This window comes from Buteo buteo, chromosome 5 (genome assembly GCF_964188355.1).
Source record: "Buteo buteo chromosome 5, bButBut1.hap1.1, whole genome shotgun sequence".
NCBI lineage: Eukaryota > Metazoa > Chordata > Aves > Accipitriformes > Accipitridae > Buteo > Buteo buteo.
In genome coordinates this window covers 50,401,288-50,419,677 of record NC_134175.1, presented here as the reverse complement: position 1 = coordinate 50,419,677, position 18,390 = coordinate 50,401,288, and the positions used below count along the sequence as shown (strand labels likewise).

Below are 18,390 nucleotides of genomic sequence, written 5' to 3'. Positions count from 1 at the left end.
CATCTACTGAGGCAGCTAACAAAACAGGAATTGGAACGTTGCTCTCATGAGTCACCCTGTTTGGAAACCTTTACATATTAAAAAAGAAAAAAAAAAAAAAAAAGCCATGTGTTAAAAGTATCTTAGCCAAACATGTTATTTCTCTTGAATATACAACAAAACACAACTGTCCTCAAGGTAAATATCCTCTGTTTTATTACTTTAGATCACTTTTCAGTGCTGTAATCATGTCATTAGAATTGCAATTCCTGGCTCCAAAAGAAGCAACTATTTAACTATAAGCTTCTGGTTTCCCGGCCTATTTTGTCTGTGTCACTTTGAGGGGGACAACAAGAGTCCGGTGGGTCTGAGCCTGCCACTGAAACCGATGGCAGTAGGCTTACGTCTCCTTGTCCGTGGTGTGTCCAAAGGAGACTAATTTTCTTAGCACTGCAGTTTCTAACAGATATTCAGGCAGCTTAGATCTTTCTTATGAACTGAATTGGAGAGCTATGGCAGGCAAAAAAGTGTGGACAGTCTGTGTTACCCACTGATGTACCGGCAGCATTTCAGCTAGTACCACAAGGGGCTTCTGTGTTTCTGGTATTGTCTTTTGTATCCTAAAAAACATTGGCGGGGGGGGTGGAGGACAGCAGAATTTTCTTCCTTTGACCTATAGGTAGAAAGGAATTTGAACAATAAATCACTGAAACTATTCTTCTACAGTTCTTCATAAGGCCACCATAGTGACTCCCAGGATCAGACTGCTTCTTAGCTTTTAATCTAAGATTTTGTACCTTACTATGCAATATCCTTGAGGATAAGAGCTCAGAAACTTTGGTTTCAGCCCATTATAGCTAGAACAGGGTTACAGTATGGGAATTCCAGTTGGTTTGTTTTCATAACTTTTTGCAATACGTTATGTGTTATTTTCACTACCTCTGGAGCCAGGAAAGTTGCATCTGTCATAAGTAACTCCTGCAAAAAAATATGATAGTGGAGACCAAAGCATAACAAAAATGCTTTCACACTGAGAGGCCTCTCCTTGTAATAACAGCATTCATCAATAATGGTAATAGCAAGTGGCAGCAAGACTTAAGTGTCCTTAAACTACCTTTATGCCTCTCTACACAATTATATTGGCCCATCCTGCAGGCAAGGTTAGGATCTCCCTCGTGATGAGGCAGCTCTGGGCCAACTGCGCAAGAACTAGGAAAGTAACCTCCTAGGTAGTCCAGATGCGTGCAAAAGCTACGTCGACAAGTGGTAACATAGACTAACTCAGTGTAGCATAGCCCCAAAAGATGCTCAAAGCTACTTTTAAACGTGGGCACCACAGCTCATGCTGGGTTTGCCTGCCCTGAACTACCGTGGAGGTGCAGACTAGAACTCCCATGGCCCCTAAATAATAATAATTTTATTTATTCTTTTTTAGGAATAAGATTGCAGATATGAAATGATACTTCAAAACCCTTTCTAGGTTATTTTTTAGCTCTCCATTGCATCTCTATATTTGCTGTGTTTTCTGAGGTCAAATCAGTGGCAGCTTTAATTGCACTTACAAGGAATGTTGCTAAAATAGGCACAAAGTCCTAAACTGAACGTTTTCTTCATTATTTTGCAACTTTGGGAGCCTGCCAACATTGCTGGAAGATTTGGCCTGTGTTTACCTGGAAAGAACGAGAGACTTAATATCTCATTTCAGCTTTGCAAGGTTTTCTCCTCCCTACCTCCCCCCAAAAAAAGAGCAAGCAGAGGAATCGGAAACATGGTCAAAGGGCAAGACCGGTCTCTCTGACGTTGGTATAAATCAATACGGCTCAACAAGCTTCTAGGGACCTCTCCTTGCAAGCAAGAGCAGCTCCATCACAGGTGACTGCACCTTTGTGGGTGGCTGTCTCTCCGCTCTCCACCAATTTGGGTGCACGGGGGATATTTTTACCTGCTCTTCCACCAAAGGCCAGTTTGCTACGTGAGAGGTTTGTCACACTTAGAAGCGTCAACTGTAAAGGCCAAGCTGATAATCTTACCTGCAGCCTAATACCTTAAAGCCAGATCTATGTTTTAAGTCTTGTTTTAGACCTTTAGTACAGAAAATAATCCTCGTACAGCTGTTACTTGGTTCTTGGAGTCAATAGATGACTTTGTGTTGACACGCAGGCTCGCTAGGCTATTAACAGAATTTTGTTACATACATTAGCTATTTTAACGTAAAATATTTTAACAGTCTCAAAAAGGGATGGAAATAGAGGTTACCACCACCCACATCCCACCAGAGCTGCTGCCCCACCGATACCTTGGCGAGTCACGCTTCTCTTGGAGCTGCTTTTTCTCTGTGCCTGGGGCTGCTTCGACAAGGATTTGACTACACCCACGTAAAGCGAACGCTTCCCTTTCACTGGGTTAAAACAAGGGCTCTGTAGGGTTGGGTCCCCTCCGGAAAATCTCAATATTGAAGCCGGGTACTTACACAGCGAGGATGCTGCGCGGGAGCAGGGCGGCTCCCGCCCGCCTTAAGGCGCGAGACCCGAGCATCCTTCCTGGGGGTGAACCGCGAGGACAGGGATACCCACCGCTGTGCCAAGGAGTGGGATGTCTCCTCTATCAGGATGCTTTAGCTGTTGAATAAAAGTGTTTTCCCGGTTAGATTCCCAGAGCTGTACTTCCTCCCTCCCTCCCCGTGACGTCCAACTTTCTCCATCCACCCTGCAAAGACTTGCTAACTCCTATCTCAAGCTACGGTAATCTGCCAGGCCTACAATTTAAGCGTAGCTATATCAAAGCCCTTTTGTGGATCCGTTCTTCCCTCTGCAGCCGCCCCACTGAAAGGATTAAGCTATTTGGGAAATGAAGTACTGTTCGCTGTGAATAAGGATGTCAGATACCGGGTCCCAAAGAAGCGATGTCTCAGTATATTTCGGTTTAATATTCTTATGTCAATGACACTGGTAGGAAATGGAAAAAGGTAAAAACTCTGTGAGGCGTGTAAAACGAGCATGGACAAGGCAATAGGAGTGTGACAGTAGGAACCGGCTGTGTATCAGCACAGGGGCTGGCACGGCTGTCACCGGGGCTGGCAGAAAACGCTCCCTCCGGACCCGAAGCGCTTCCAGCACTCCCGACCCGAAGAGTTAAATTTTGCTCTTCGCCTCAGCGGTATAAATCCATAGCATTTTGACTGAATCCCATAAAAGTAAATCAGTGTAAGTGAGGCCAGGCTGTGGCCTAGCAATCCTGCAGACCAACGCTGAGAAAAAGAGACGGCGATACCAGTCAGCAGCAGCTCCCGCCACGCTGGTAGCAGAATAGCACGGAGTGAGCCAGGGAGCAGCTGGGAAGGAGCCAGATGGGCAATGAAAGGGGCACAGTGAGCTCCTCAAAAAATAGTTTTTTAATTGTAGGAAATTTTGCAAGACATCCCTGACATAAAGTTGAATTATTTTCATTTTTGCTCAAACAGCAGAAATGTAAATGCTGCCATTTGCACGGAGAGGGGGAGGTTTAAGTTGTTGTTGCAAGGCTACACTTAAAAGGGGGCTGGTATTAATCATCTCTACATCGGGCAAGTTTAAAGGGGCATATCGACCAACTATTTGGAGCAGCCGATGGGCAGTGGCCTCTTTTGCTGGCTGGTGTTTTTTGAGAGCGGGTATCGACTGGGTCCACGTGGCACGAACAGAACATAGCTCCAGATGGGAGAGCAGTTCCCATCTTTTGCAGAGTAAATCTGCTGTTTGAGACTATATTATATGACTGAAATTTTATACATATGACTTTGTTGGAGCTGGGATCTCTTCCTTTGAAAATGTGCTACAATAATAATTGCATTTACCAGTTGCCAGTCCTTCTCGCAAAACATTTTTTTGTTCGGATTGTGAAATTAATTGTCTCTAGCTAATATAATTAAAAACAAACACTTCTGATTTCAGCAGAGGGAAAGGGGAAGGGGGGGGGGGGGGGGAGGCAAACTCCAGCCCTGATTTTCTATTGACAACAAGAAAGCCCTGCCATCCCTGAACTGTTTAATTATTGAAATGAACTGTAACAGTACACTGGATTGTTGCCGAGGTCACCGAGTAGTACTGGATGTCAAGAGGAAAGCAGCAGCTCCGAGAGCCCTCCAACGCCCCAGGCTCTGTCTAAAAACCCACACACTTTTTCTCAAGCATTCAGCCTCTGATAGGTAGCCTGATAGCACGGCCGATTTGCTAGTATTACAGAGGTCCAACGGTGCTTGCTTGTTTTAAGACGAGCCAAACTATGCTCTGGTGACCACCGTGACGCTGTGATTCCCATGCCCTATCGCATTCCTCTTTCTCAGATCCCAGGCATTTTTTTTTTCCCCTACGTGCAGTCCAGGATGTAGACAAATGAATTCCAAGTGACCTATGTGGGGGTGGACTCTTTGGAAACAAACAACAAAAATAAGATATCTCCTGTCCTCACTTTTTCATTTGGTTGTTCCCTGGATACAGTTTATTCGTGGCAATGAAATACATATTGTGTCTTTGGAGCTAGATCCAGCAGCAACATCTTTACCACCCCCTAACCTTGGCTGGTTTGTTTTTTTGTGTTTTTTGGGGTTTTTTTTCCTTCCTTCTTTCCTTTCTTTCTTTTTTTTCTTTTCTTTTCCTAATTTTCTATTTCAGCCTTTACAAAAGAGATCTTGTTTAATGTTATCTGCTCCTTTGGAAGTCAGGCTGCCCTTTAAAGCCTATCATATCAAGGCTTGCTATTGATTTAAACAATGTTTTTTTCCCCAGAAAAAGTTTAGGAAACTGGAAGTTTTGAAAAAAAATGCTTGTACATATCTGCACTGGCAGGAGGATCTCCTGTGCAAATAATCACTGTGTGTTCAGGGAAAGGGAAAAACTTCTTTTGAAACTTCCAACATGAAGAAAATCCTGTAGACGCAAAAACTGCTCAAAAGAAATAAAACTGCAGTTGGGGAACAGACAATAAACATTTCAGATTGCTTTATGGCACACTATTACAGGCAACTATCTTGCTTAAGTAGGCATAACATTTTTCACAGTATATATTTAAGGTTTTATTATGGTTTGGATTAACAGCAGGAAACCATTGCTCTTGAAGGGAGGGGAGAAATAATTTCTGCCAGTCCAGTGGCCTGATAGGTAGGGAAAAAAAAAAAAAAATTTAAAAACGGCCTGAGAAACGCACCGCGCCGTCAGGCACGAGCAGCCTCTAGCCTACCCTGACGCTCACGTCGCAGACTGCATAGGCAGCCCTCAAAAGGGAAAAGCAAGAAGTGACCCTCGGGACCAAGTTCTGGCCCTGCGGTAGCTGCCTTGGTTTCCGAGACTTTTGCTGGGGCACCTAGGGAAGATGCGGCCCCGAGATCTGGCGAGAGCGGCGCCTGGCGCAGACGGCGCTGGGGAGATGTCGTTTCTGCCGTCAGACGTCTGCGCCTCTCCCACCGCCGGCGCGCTTCGAGCGCCAACGAGCCAACTGGCAGCAGCCCCTTCTCCTTCTTGCTATCGGTATAAGCCTGCCTTCCTCGCCGACGTTGCTGCTTCTCGTTTTAGGGCCAGACATCAGACCGTTTGGGGCCACCGCAGCCTCTCGGCGGACCTCGGCCGTCCTCCGGAGCGGATCTCGAGGACAGCGAGCTATGCGGTGACATCTCCTCCCGGGCTGCCAGCTCCTTGCGAGCTTGAAACAATGAACAAAGAATAACGGGAAAAGAACAGTCCGCAACAAAGCATCCAGCATTGTCCCGGGTTCCCTTTGGCTTCGTTAAAATTAGCGACGTCCTTCAAGTCCTGGGTGCTCCAGACCTCTCCTGCTTCTGCACAAAGCAGAGCCCGGCGCCGCAGAACCCTGCCCGGCAAACGGCTCTCGGCGTTTCTCGCCTGCCCCTCGCCGACACGATCGCATTTGCGACTCCGGGGCCCAAGCCCTGTGTGGGGAAACCGCGCTGGAGACTCCTTGTCCCTCGCCCCCTTCCCCCTTTTGTCCCGGGGGATTTTGGTCGAGAGCGGGGACCCACGCCTGCGAGCCTGCTGCTTGCAGGACACCATAACCTGTAGGTATTTAGCTGTCCAAAGGAAATCCGAGCAACCTGATTTATTAATTAAATCCCCTGATTATGGGGATTTATTATTCCCCATAGTGTGACAACTTCCCACGTTCCTCGATTTACTTTTTGCCTCCTCGGAAACGTACACCATTTACCCCAGCTGCTCCCACTAGTGGCTGGGCCCTCGTGGGCATGGGGGGAACAAAACCTTCCCTGGACTATTCAAAGTTTCCGCAGAGACACGAGGAGCTAATCTCTTTGTAAATTATGTGAATTGAAGTAAGTAATTTAACAGCTTATTCCCCCAGGTAGCCAGTGACCACTGTATGTCCCTGTTATTTAATGTGACAGTTAACCTTTCCAAGGCTGGTAGTCATTTCAGATTAACTTTTGTGTCTTAAAAATTAGTAAGCAATTTTCTTCTGGTTAATTTTGTTTTAATTGTTAGTTGTTCCACGTATTTCCAGTGGTCATCTCATCTACTAAATTTGTTCATCCGTTTCAGTGCATCACTTTGTGCGTCAGAGTGGGGGGGGGGGAGGAGGGGGAAGGGTTGCTAAGAAATTGGAAAACATTATTTAAGTAGGTAAGATTAAGTATTTGTGCCATAGTTTGCAATTATAATAAAATAAATCTAGAAACTATTTCATGTATGAGAGCATGTACATTAGAAAAAATATTTCTATAACAGATAACCATCTTCTGAACACTAGAATGTTAGTAATTTGTCAGTTTTTCTTTCAATTAAAACTGTGAATATAGTTCATGCTCTGTTTGATTCAGTGTCAACATTTTGGATGGGGGCTAAAACCGATTTCCTCTTAAATTTGTTGCATTTCTCAGGACAACTGATGAAGTGTGCCTTAACATTAAGCTCTTGAACCCATGAGGTTTGCTTGTTTCAAGATCAGTAAATCAACAGATATTAGAGTAATAGCCATGATAAGACTCAAGACTTCTAACACTTCTGTAAATGCTCTCTTTACCAAAACTGCATCCATTTTTCCTCTCAGACAACCTGTTTTAATTCATTGCATCATTACCAAGTTGGTCCACTGTAAAATGAATTAAAATTATGCTGGTTAGAAGTTTCATTCTAGATATTTTTTCTCAATGCAACCCATGAAACATTTAAAATGTTTAAACTTTTTTTTTTTTTTAACACCACAAAAATCTGTCTGGTCTTTCCCTAAATCATTTTTTTAAAATAGTTTTTATTTTCAGTCTTCCTCTGGGAGAATACGTGAACTTGCATGAGTTAAGGGTATGTCTCCCAAAGTAATAGTAGGTATTAACCAGGGAAGGGCTCCAGCGACACCTTTGCCAGGGCAAGTGCAACTGGTTTTGACCCTCCCTCAATTATGTTAGTCCCTCAAAATACAATTACTGTAAGAAAAGTTCTAATTCGAAAAACTGATATACAATTTAAAGGCAGCATCCACCAAAAAACATCTGCTGGGTTATGGCTCACGTACCACAGGACTCTCCGGTGGTGTTCTCACCCCTTCCCACCAGCTTACTCTGCAGTGGGCAGGCACGAGATATCTGTACCTGTTACAGAGCTGGCCTCGAACTCTGCCTAACCCACACAAAATACATGTGGATTTCACTGGAATATTTTTTTTTCCCTGTAAGTTTAGATAAAAGATGGTTTATTAGGGGAGTAATTATCATTGATTTCTAAGAGTCTCTCCAACTGAGCTTGTTCACCTGGTAGTATTCAGCAGAAACCACTGTGGAATTTTGCTAATCTGGGTGAGTTAGGAGTCCCAGCCCTCATGCCTAACTCAAGAAACTCATTCCACCCCAGTAACATGCAAAAAAGGAGCTCAAACTGGGGCTTGGCCCAGGGAGGACTGGGAAAAGCTTATTTCAGCAGTCACCAGTGCTGAGTACATCTACTGCAATGGCTGAGGAGGAGGAGGATGCGCCACGAAGGCAGCTGCAGTGCCAGGACCAGCTTGGGTGCTCTCAGTGTAGGTGCTGATGCAAAGGCCAATGTGTTCCTTGTGCCTAAATGTGAATGCATGAATATATTTTTTTTGCTGTTAACAGGATGATCACAGAAAATGATGTGTATTAGGTATTACTGACTGCATCCACATACTTTCGTGTCAGGCTCATCTCCCACTCCCTCGTCACTGCAAAGCTGCGTTAAACCATACAGAGAGTGGAAATAACCATTACGTTTCTTAAAAACACTCATAATTTACCATATTTAGCTCCAAGTTTTAGTTCTTTCTACCTTGCCTATTTTAATAAATACTCACGGCACTCAATAAAATTAAAATATCAATGAAAAAAACAGATCCATATGAAATTTTCCCCAGGGATTAGGAATGGAGAGGAAGCACATCTGGTACAGGAGAGTCATATTGCTAAGTATGCTCAACTTCCCCACTGATAGGTGAGTACAGTGATAATCTAATTTATCTATAATGTACCTGAATGCTTCTTGGATCAAAGCCTGGGGGATGCAAAGGAAAAGACTGAAAAGCGAGAAAGTCCACTCAAAAAAGATGGTAACTTTCAAACGTATTTTGTAGTGGTAGTGAGAAAGAGCTCATACTTGATTCCCTGGGAATTACCTCAAGACAAACATGGTGAGAATTACTTTGGAGAGTATGTGAGGAAAAGCACACCATGAGAAAGAGGAGCAGATGCATCTTCAGAGATCAGTATTCCTCATGCCTCTAACTTCACACGCCCTTTACACAATCTTCTACTAATTTTTCTACACTGATAATCTATAGAACCTAATTATACAAAGTTTTAAAAAAAATCCTTCTATAAAACGCATAATGCCTGATATCTGAGTCACAAGCACAGTTAATGTAATCTAACACATATTGCAGGAACCTACTGCACACAGATATTACCAATTAGCACATGATTTTAACAATCAACATTCATGCAATTAATAGAACACTTCATATTCCTTCTAATTTTGAGCTCTGCATGAGCATATGTTGTCATGACGGAATGTGGGATCATTTATTTATACTGGAAGCAAAGCTCCACATAGAAAGCCGAGATGCTGAAAGTTAGCCTAAAAGTGAAAAAGGCTCAGTTTTGCACTGAGAAAAGAATACTTTTTAGTTTTATTTCTAAAAGTTGAGCTGCGTCCTCCTTACCTTCTCGTTGATCCTTGCTGCTAGTGAACTTCTGGAAACTGTGCTCTGATTACAGCAGGGGAATACACCCATCAATTAATCAACAAGCGGGTAAACACTCTTCTCTAGAATTGAAAACTACAACATAATCACAACTCATAAAAACGAAATAACCATAGTGTCTTGTTTAGATTTTTTTTACAGTCAGAGATAACAGTAGCTGAGCACCTTGTTTTCCTTAACATGTTTATTACTATACTTTATTGTGAGTAGGGAAGAATTATTATACTTATAGAACAGATGAAGAGCTAAGGTGTAGAGAGATTAAGCCCAGATCCCCACAGTATTTAGCCACCCATTTACATTGAATTCCACAGGATTTAGGCATTTAATACCTTTAGCATCCAGTCCTGCCTATTTTCCTTGCAGCAGAGGAAGGAGGGAGCTGAACGCCTGTCTCCCAGACTCCCAGTAGTTGCCAGTCTACCTTACTGGTCTCTCTTCTTGCTCTTCAGTGCTAAAATAAGTAAAAAGCAATAAAAATTAATTTTAATTATTGAAGTCACAGATGTGTTACTAGCTCATTGAGGAGATGAGATGCTTACTAAGGAGGTGGTTTTTTACACGTAGACTGCAAGGAGTCACACTGCACTGCTGCTATATTCCCCGTCTCTCGAGAAGGGTAACGTCAAAACACAGGGGTTGTGCAAGTCTTCACTCTGGAACATCCTCACATCTTCAGCTGCCTCATTACAGAGATGTCCCACGTGTGTTTTCCTATGACTCGAGACATCCCAGCAGGCCTTTGCAGCCAAGCACATCCTTCAGCAACTCCGGCAAACCTGAGTACAGAGGTGTGCCATGCCAGAGCCCCACCACGCTGACCTTCCCTTTGGTTTAGGAAGGTACCTAGTCTAATCCTGCTCTCAACAGACGTCGGAGAATGCGACAAGGTCGCAGTCATCGGGGAATCCTCTTCCACTTGCAAAGTGGCAGCAGAAGTGACCCAAGGTGGGGATCTAATGGCAGGAGCAACCATTTTCCTTCAAGCTGCACAGTGGCTGTCCCCTCCTCGCCGTTCCAACGGGTGGGCAACAGCGTTAGGTTCCCGTGGGCTTTCGCTTGGGGAACCGCTCTAAGCCCCTGCGTCAAGAGGCCGTCGATGCAGGGAATTCTCCTCCGGCAGCGGGGACTGAAGCAGCTGCAAGAGCTGCAGATGTAGACTCTAAATCATTGTGTCTTTTCCTCTTTCAGGACAAGCTCCTGAGAGGCTTTGGTTTACCACACATCTGACGTGTATTTATGTGCTGCAGAACAGGAGTAAAGTAGCGATTCTCTGGGTACAACTGTGTTTCTAAAAAACGTCAGAAGAGTATTTATGTCCCCCGTTGCTGCCTCCCCCCTCGAGGGAGCCTTCACAGAAGCGTCACCTTTTGGGCTGCTGCTGTTTCAAACAAAAATAGATTAGAGCGGTCTATAGGTAGCTAAAGAAAAGAGAGATTTCACCTGTGACTGCACCTCTTATACTTATCTCGAGGGCTCTTCAACCAAATCCCGGTAAACAGGGTAGCAAACGCTCTCCAAAAGTCAGCGTCTGATTGTGTGATTTGTACACTTTGAAATAAGTATGCGGTTAAGTCAGTCCAGATTTCCGTGATGAGCAGGGGAGACGCACAACTATAGACAAATAAGAGGAAAAAAAGAAAGGTCTCAAATTCAGTTTGCCTGAGGTAACTTCAGCCAAGGTAATAGAGCTGCACTAGTGTCACTGACAGGGAGGTAAACTAAGTAACATGGTTTTTTTACACTGACTAAATACATTAGCAATGGCCTTCCTGCCAAAAAAAAAAAAATAAAAAAATCAAGAGATACTTTCTTCTTCTGATATCGATAGTAAATATGTATTTTTCTTAACCATTATTTGTACTGAAGGCTTTATTGCACAAAGAATCCAGGGGGAACAAAAAATCATATAATTGTGCAGGTTGGGGAATTCTCTAAAAATACGTAACCATGGCACCCTTGTCATTACCAATCAAGTAATCTTGATAAAAAGTAAAGTAATTAGCCTTTGAGAAGAGCATAAAGCTAATTAAAAATGACAACTTAGTCATCTCAACAAACAACAGCACAGAACGAGTCAGTAAGTTCTAACTATAGCACAACGCGATAACCTGACCTGGCAAAATGGTTTGCCTTCAAGCCCGTTAAAAGAAACCACAGTTGACGAGAGTAAAACTTTGATAACCTTTCCTTTGTTTTAAAGTTTACATTTGCTTCATCTATCATCCAATATTTCTGTTTGCTTTCTGTGCTTCATCATTTTTTAGTAAGACTTTGCCCACCTATTGGTAATTTTTGTAAATGAAATGACAGACGCTCCTGTAGTCTGCTAAAAGGAGACTATAAAATACAAAGTATGAACATATGCATTGTCAAAAAGATTTACAAGTTGCAAATAATAAGTTCAGTCTCATAAGAAAGTTTCTTGTTCAGAATTTATAAATAATAACCAGAAACAAAAAGAAACCGCTGGTCTCTCATTTATATAGCTATTTGGGGTTCTCTCCTCCCCTAGATGTTAATGGCAAGATTTTAATTAATTTCTATGGGAACAAGAGTGAATATTTTTTCTTTTCTTGCCATCAGAAAATCCTTCAAGAGGACACATTTTCAGAAAATTATCACATTTACCAACACTTTTCTTAGCAGATATATTTACTCAGGTTGCAGGTACTGAAGAAAACAAATTACTGTCTCTTCAAATCACAAGATTCTGCTAAATGTTTCCTAACATAAATATACATATGTGTTATAATTACGTTTATTAGTTACAGCCAGTATATACTCCTTAAAGCTGAGAGCCCATTTGCTTTAAGAATTAAAGTGTCCTAATCTAAGGTGTGGGTACACAACTTAGTCTCGTGAAGCTTTAATGCAACTCCTGAACTCATACTCACAGGATTAGATTTAAAAAGAACAGATCAGTACTGTCACGGGCCAAATCCCAAACACTGGTATCTTCAACAGATCAAGCCGAGCGATGCTGACACTCAATCACGCTAATATACCTTCTTGAAGCACACAGAGGAAATACAGGTTTGATCCTCAGAATAAGGATTGACTGGAATAGGAAAAGAGGTAGAAGAGATTATAATTAGGTTTTGCGTAGCCCATGCTAATCTCTGACTATAGTTTTGGTTCCTTCTTGCTGGGAAAGAACAGAATAATGATTTAGAGAAGCCCTTAGGCTGCTGAAACACAATGCATAGGAAGCAACCTGCAAAACAGAATGATTGCAACTCAGTGCAAGAAGTGAAAACTTAAGCTCCTTTGACTTACAGTATATATGAATACATGAGTTGGTAAAATAGTTACAGATGTGTATCTAGACCAAATAAAAAGACCTCGTAGCCATGGAGAAATATGTATCTGCTTGTGCTGCACTGCTTCCACTTGTAGGAAAGCTTGAAATGTTTGCTTATATTTTGAACAAACGCTGGATGAAATAAAATTCTGAGCAACCGTGAACTAGATAAAGACCTTGATCCTGCTCTGTAATGCATGGTAAGACACAGTTCACCAAGGCCAGCTCTGGCTTAGGAAAGCGAGTCTCCCTAAGCTTTCTCTGCAGTCAGTGGAGAGAGGGATCATCCATCCCCAGCTATTGTAAATAGGCATCGTTCCACTCGAATCCATGGAAGCAGACCAACATATACAGGCTGAATATCTTAGGCTGTGATCCCAAATCTACAGATCTGCACCTCTTAATAATTCTTCCTATGCCAAAAGTAATGACATTGGACAACCTTTCCGAGCTTCGGTTTATAAGCTTTTCATCGAAAACAATTTCAGTGTCAAATAGTCTTCCCGCTGAATTCATTGCACAAATTTGGTGCAATTTGGGATGATTCCAGGATGCCTTTTAAATCCTTTAAAGTGATTGCTCAAATTTATTTGTAAACTTTTGTTTTTCTTTTAAAATAAGCTTTCTCTTAAAGGTCTTGAAGGAAACACGGTCTCTTTTCATAAGCCTACTGGACAAGCAGGTGGCTTGGTCTCAGGCTTTTACTCTTTGGCGTTATAGGACATCAGGGAAGATAAGAGAAGTGTTGCTTTACTCTTCCTTTTTTGCTTTCCCCAAGCAAAAATTAAATTTTTTACGGGGATGAAGTAGTAATCTACAACACCTGCAAAGAGAAAGCATCTACTTGATCTTTTGACATGCCATTTCCCTACATAGGGAAGGTGGAGATGAAAATGAGAAATTTGTCTAGTAAGGAAAGAAGAAAAGAGTAAAATCTCCACTTGCTCTTGTACCTCTCATCAGACCTACAGGCTCTTAAACTTAATTCCAAGTTTAACCTGGACAAAGAAATGGAAAAAACACACTGTAGGGAACAAGACTGCATTGGCAGTGGAGTGGATTCAATGACCTAATAGTTCTTTTTCCATCTCTGATTTCTTTGATACTATTTATAACAAGGAAACAAAAATGATGGGCCACTCCAAACAAATTGTTACCATAAACCAATAGCAAACATCAAAATTGGCAAATGCCCCTTTAAGGCTTGCGTGGCTCATGGAGCCAGGGAGAAGACTAATAATGTACCTCTCTGAAGGTCCTGTGCTATGTTTACTTCCCGTATTTATTTAAAAGAAAATCAAAATACTTTTAAGCAAGTCGGCTGGTTCCAAATTTAGGAACAATTGAACAAAGAGGAATCTGCTAATTCCAGATGGAGTGCATATAGTCCCTTGGCACTTATTACTTACCAAATGTTTCGGAAAGCAAACACATGACCTAAAAGATTTTGTGAGTGTGGGGTCCTCAAAAAGCTCTTAACAAGTCATGTATTTCTAACTGTATTTACTTTACCCACACACAAAACCCCACTTCGTTTTCCTTTCTTTCTTTTTTTTTTTTTTAAAGCAGACAATACTCCCTTTAAAGACTATTTATGTACGATTCGGTTATCCCATAAGGCTGGGGGCTCTAAAGGTGTCTCCTTTGAAAGGCTTCAGCTGTTGAGCATCTGCTCCCTATGCAAGGTCCACCTTCCCCGGTACCGTGGCTGGCGCAGGTGTTTTGCTAATGTGGGTTCCTCCTGTCCAGCGGTGGAGGAAACGGGCACCCACAGATGGTTTAACATCTCAAAGATGCAACAGACGTTTCTGGTTTTTTTGTTTTTTTTTTATGTAATTCTTTTTTAAATCTGGTCCTTTGCATGTACCCAAGTCGTCCACCAACATCCTGCACATGGGTGTCAAGGCAACCTCAAAACACACCTCTAGGCAAATTAATATAACGTTGCTTGCGCACATTTTGTATTCATTACTGAGACGTTTTATATTAATTTCATAAGAAAATGAGTTTGACGAATACAACTAGGAATTTTTAGTGACTATTATATTCCATTATTATAATTGTATTCTCCCCAAATTAAATACTTTGGGTGAAGAGCAAAGTAGAAAAATCTTAATTTTGAGGTAGTTTGATCAAAGGCGGTCATTTTTCAGTAGCGTGCCAACCCCAAGAGCACAGCACCTTACAGAAGCGGCAGTGATGTTAGCTCCTGTGCCTTTCTCAAGCTGCCGGAGCTGGTGCACGGCCGCGTGTGTAGGTGTACGGCGGCAACGAGCCTGACCTGTATGGGAGCGAGTGCTGCTTTGGGAGATCTTCAGTAAACCCCTTCAATGTGAGAAGGTAGAAAGGTTTCCCTTCTATTCCACTGCACAAACAGAAATATCTCAGTGACGATTTTCAAAACACAGCCTACAAAAACTTCAAAAATTTCTTCTGTTGGTTCTCTTCTGCCAGTGGGACAAGCCCAGTCCTGCAAAAGGGGCAGAATCAAAGACAGCAGGCTACAGGAAAACTTTTAATAAACATCAGTCTCAATTATTAATTGGGATTTTTTTTTTTCTATTGTTACTTTCAACATCCTAATAACCTGTCTTTTCTTAAAAAGCAACCCCTTTCCACTGTTCTGAAAGGAAAAAAACAAAAAAACAAATTAAAAATCCTAAAGACAGTGAGTTGTGACTAAAAGAGACCAAAAAGAGAAAGAACTTTTCAGGACAGCATAAACAGGTAAGTATAAATTACTCCTGAGTTTTCCAGAAGTGATATCTGTTCCCTTGAAGCTTTTTAATCTCTTTTTTCCTCTCTGTCCCTTGTTCTAAAAGCCTTACCTTCAGTTATGCTGTAATCCTTTCCTTTGGACTTCTATGGGTGTCATTTTTTCATAGCCACAGACTCAGGCCAGAAAGAAACTGAGGGCATGCATTATTATTATTTCAATTCAAGTATCTACAAAGTGAAATTTATCTGCTGACAAAGATGTACACCCACTCTCCTTGTGCAGGAGCTCTTCTCTAACTGCGTGCAGTGTGATGGTCCCTAAAGTTTTACTACTGCTGGCATTTCTCTGCAAATCCTTAAGCTGCACCAGCAAACTCATCTGAACACGTTATTTTACATTTTTAACTGAAATGCTTTTTGTTTTTATTTTAATGAATCCCCTAACTCCAAGTTTAATTAAACTCATGTTTTTTAATTAATTACCAACAAATGCAAATAAGGCAAACTACACAAACATGTATTCACCATTCACTGATAGATATGTAGGGTTTTCTTTTAATCCTGACGTGTCAGGATTTTAAAATCTTAAAGTCTTGAGGGTTACAACCCAAAAATTATTTTCACTTGGGGCCTTATAAGAATATCTTACGAGTGTACGACAGGGAGCTCAACTGCTTAAAGGAACAGAAAGCAAACCGCAGGTTCTTTAGCTTTACCTAAGTCATTGTTGCCAAACAGTAAAACTCAGCAGAGTTAGGCCTGTACATACATTATTATAAGAGAAAAGTAGAATACAAGAATTTCTTCATCTTCATTATGTTTAACTGCCCTAAATGCTGACAAACACAGATACACTCTCATTAAGTGCTCTCTCTGGTTGTTTAAGTTCAGCCACAACAGAAATCCTAAAAGGAAGAACTAAGAGTTCAAGCAACAAACTCCAAAGCTCCAAAACCCAAGAAACCCAAATTTAAGATGTGTAATACACTCATGCCTAAAACTTAGAAACTGTCTCCTGGTACTTGCAAGTAGCAACCATTGCCAGCGCCTGAGGACAGTACACAGTTGAATTACCTTCTTTACTACATAAGCATTACTATTTCCAGGAGAAAATATTTCAAAACCTCATGAACTATTACTCTGAAGAGTTGCTCAGGAATGCCTTAGCTTCTCTGATGACTTTTTCAACTTAAAGCGCTGTAAAAGCAGCCTTTCCCTAATACGTGGGATTATTTAAATCGTTAAAGCAAGGAGCCAGGAATATTTGTTTCTGTTCTCTTCCTAGAGCTGACATGGACGAATTTGGCTACGTCCACACGTCTAGTTCAGCTCACTCTCACAGTCCCAGGCTGACTTGAATCCACACACAGAGGTCTCGAGCTTTGCTTAAAGCCTAAGCGCGGTGCTTGAGCTCTGGCCCTCCTGGATGGCTGCCTGGAGCTCAGCCCAGCGCCCTGGCCCTCTGCACCGTGGACACGAAGTAAAGCCAGCACTGGAGTGCTCAGCAAGACAGTCCCCTGGACGCAGTATTTTCCCCTCATGTCAGCAGGTAAGAGCTGTTTTTCCTACGTGGCAAAGGAATTTCTTATGTGCAGCTGAACTACGCACCTATGGAAAACATATTCTGCAAGCGTTGCAAGCCTTCATGCTTCCACTTCTTTTTATAGTTATTTAAAAATTATGTTTGGGCTACGTATATTTATATACACCTCTATGTCCATATGTGTATCGCCTCTTCTACTTCTCCCTCCCCCAAAATATCAGGCAAATTTCTCCACCATTTACCATGGGTGGAAGGAGCAGGTCAACAGGCTGACACTAAAGTATCTTTTCCCCCCCATAAGATGCAAGATGCAAATGCATAATTTTGTGGTGCTTCTTTCCCCACCAAGAGAGAAAACAAATAACTTGGAGGCAAAATTACTAGCTTAGAGACCTGCCTATGTAGATAACTTTTGGGCTAGTGGGAGTTTTTCCAGCTCTCTGTCCCTCCATTTCCCCAGATGAAAAATGGGAATAAGTGACCCTTAACGATCTTATGCAAAAATTTAATTATGTTTAGCTTATCTAATTGATGTATTTTGAGGAGACTGGCTAAAAGATGTCCTATGTGCAAAGCTATTTGTTGTGTTTAAAGATATTTGTGCTCCCATCCTTGGGAAAATTCTTCACGTTCCCTGTCCTGCTGCACTTCGAAATGATCCTATCTTGATTGCGTTCCAATTACCCAGTGTCAAAAATAATCAGGAATAGGAAGATAAAGCGCAAGAGTGTTCTGTGGAAGCCTGCAATTCCAGCGACTCCTCCTTCCCCTGCTTCTCCAACTTAAACATATGCAATCCTTTGGAAATAAATAAAAAAAAGAAAAAACAAAAAAACCCCACAGCAGTGTCCACTCGTCTCCTGAGCAGTTCAATAGTCTGTAGGCAGCCGCCTAAGATTTAGAATCAGAATTTCATAGCTTGAGAGAGTCTTTAAAACATCCCACGCCCCCCAGCCAACTCCTTCAAAACCGAGGAAACAAAGATATTCCCTCCTTTGCTTTTTCAGAGTTTCCCTTCAGCCCGTACGTCGGCGAGAGGCGTGGAGGACGCCCGCCCGCCGCGGTCCCTCGCCCCCGGAGGTGCGCGGGAACCTGGGCTCCCACCCGGACGGCCCCTGTCAAACCCAGCTTCGGCGAGAAGGGGTTTTCCTTCCTTAAGAAATATTGCAAACAGAAGATTCCCATGTTTGAAAGGTCAGAGGAAAAAATATAATGCACTCATGAAGAGACAACCTCATTAATCCTGTTGTTCTTGGCCCAGTCAATAGTAGAAACATAAATGCTGTCAACACTGCGCTGCTAGATAAAGGATAAAAAGTGGGAATGAAATGTTTTACTGCAAGGACTGTTCTTATGGTTTGAGAACATTTCTGGAAATAACCTGAGCTGAGAAAATGTTCCCTAGGAGGAATACATGCTGTGGGAAACTGTGTGGAAGATAAAGTTTGGTCAGTGACCTTCTCACTATCCTCTAATCACGCAGCACACACTGCTCCAAAGAGAAGAAAGAAAAAGGGATACTGTGCAGCCAGAGACACTTTACCTTCCCTGTATTACATGAACTGAAGTGGAAAACACAAGAGTATCATAAATCTCTATTTCATGCTTTCGGATACTGTAGTGAAATAAT

The 18,390-nt window shown here is 42.2% G+C and overlaps 1 long non-coding RNA gene across 6 annotated transcripts in view; it reads right to left on the bottom strand.

Annotated features, from left to right (window-relative positions):
- Nucleotides 1-4,765: 4,765 nt before the first annotated feature.
- The window catches only part of LOC142031473 (uncharacterized), a 65,704-nt gene continuing 52,079 nt past the window's right edge, over nt 4,766-18,390 (bottom strand). For 5 of the 6 annotated variants that reach the window (XR_012650531.1, XR_012650530.1, XR_012650535.1 and 2 more), the window contains 5 exons: nt 12,093-12,256; nt 9,738-10,809; nt 9,528-9,649; nt 9,154-9,270; nt 4,766-5,899 (listed from right to left, as the gene is read on the bottom strand). This is a non-coding gene — a long non-coding RNA (uncharacterized LOC142031473). The remainder of the gene's footprint in view (nt 5,900-9,153; nt 9,271-9,527; nt 9,650-9,737; nt 10,810-12,092; nt 12,257-18,390) is intronic. The other variant, XR_012650534.1, reaches the window with a different exon arrangement.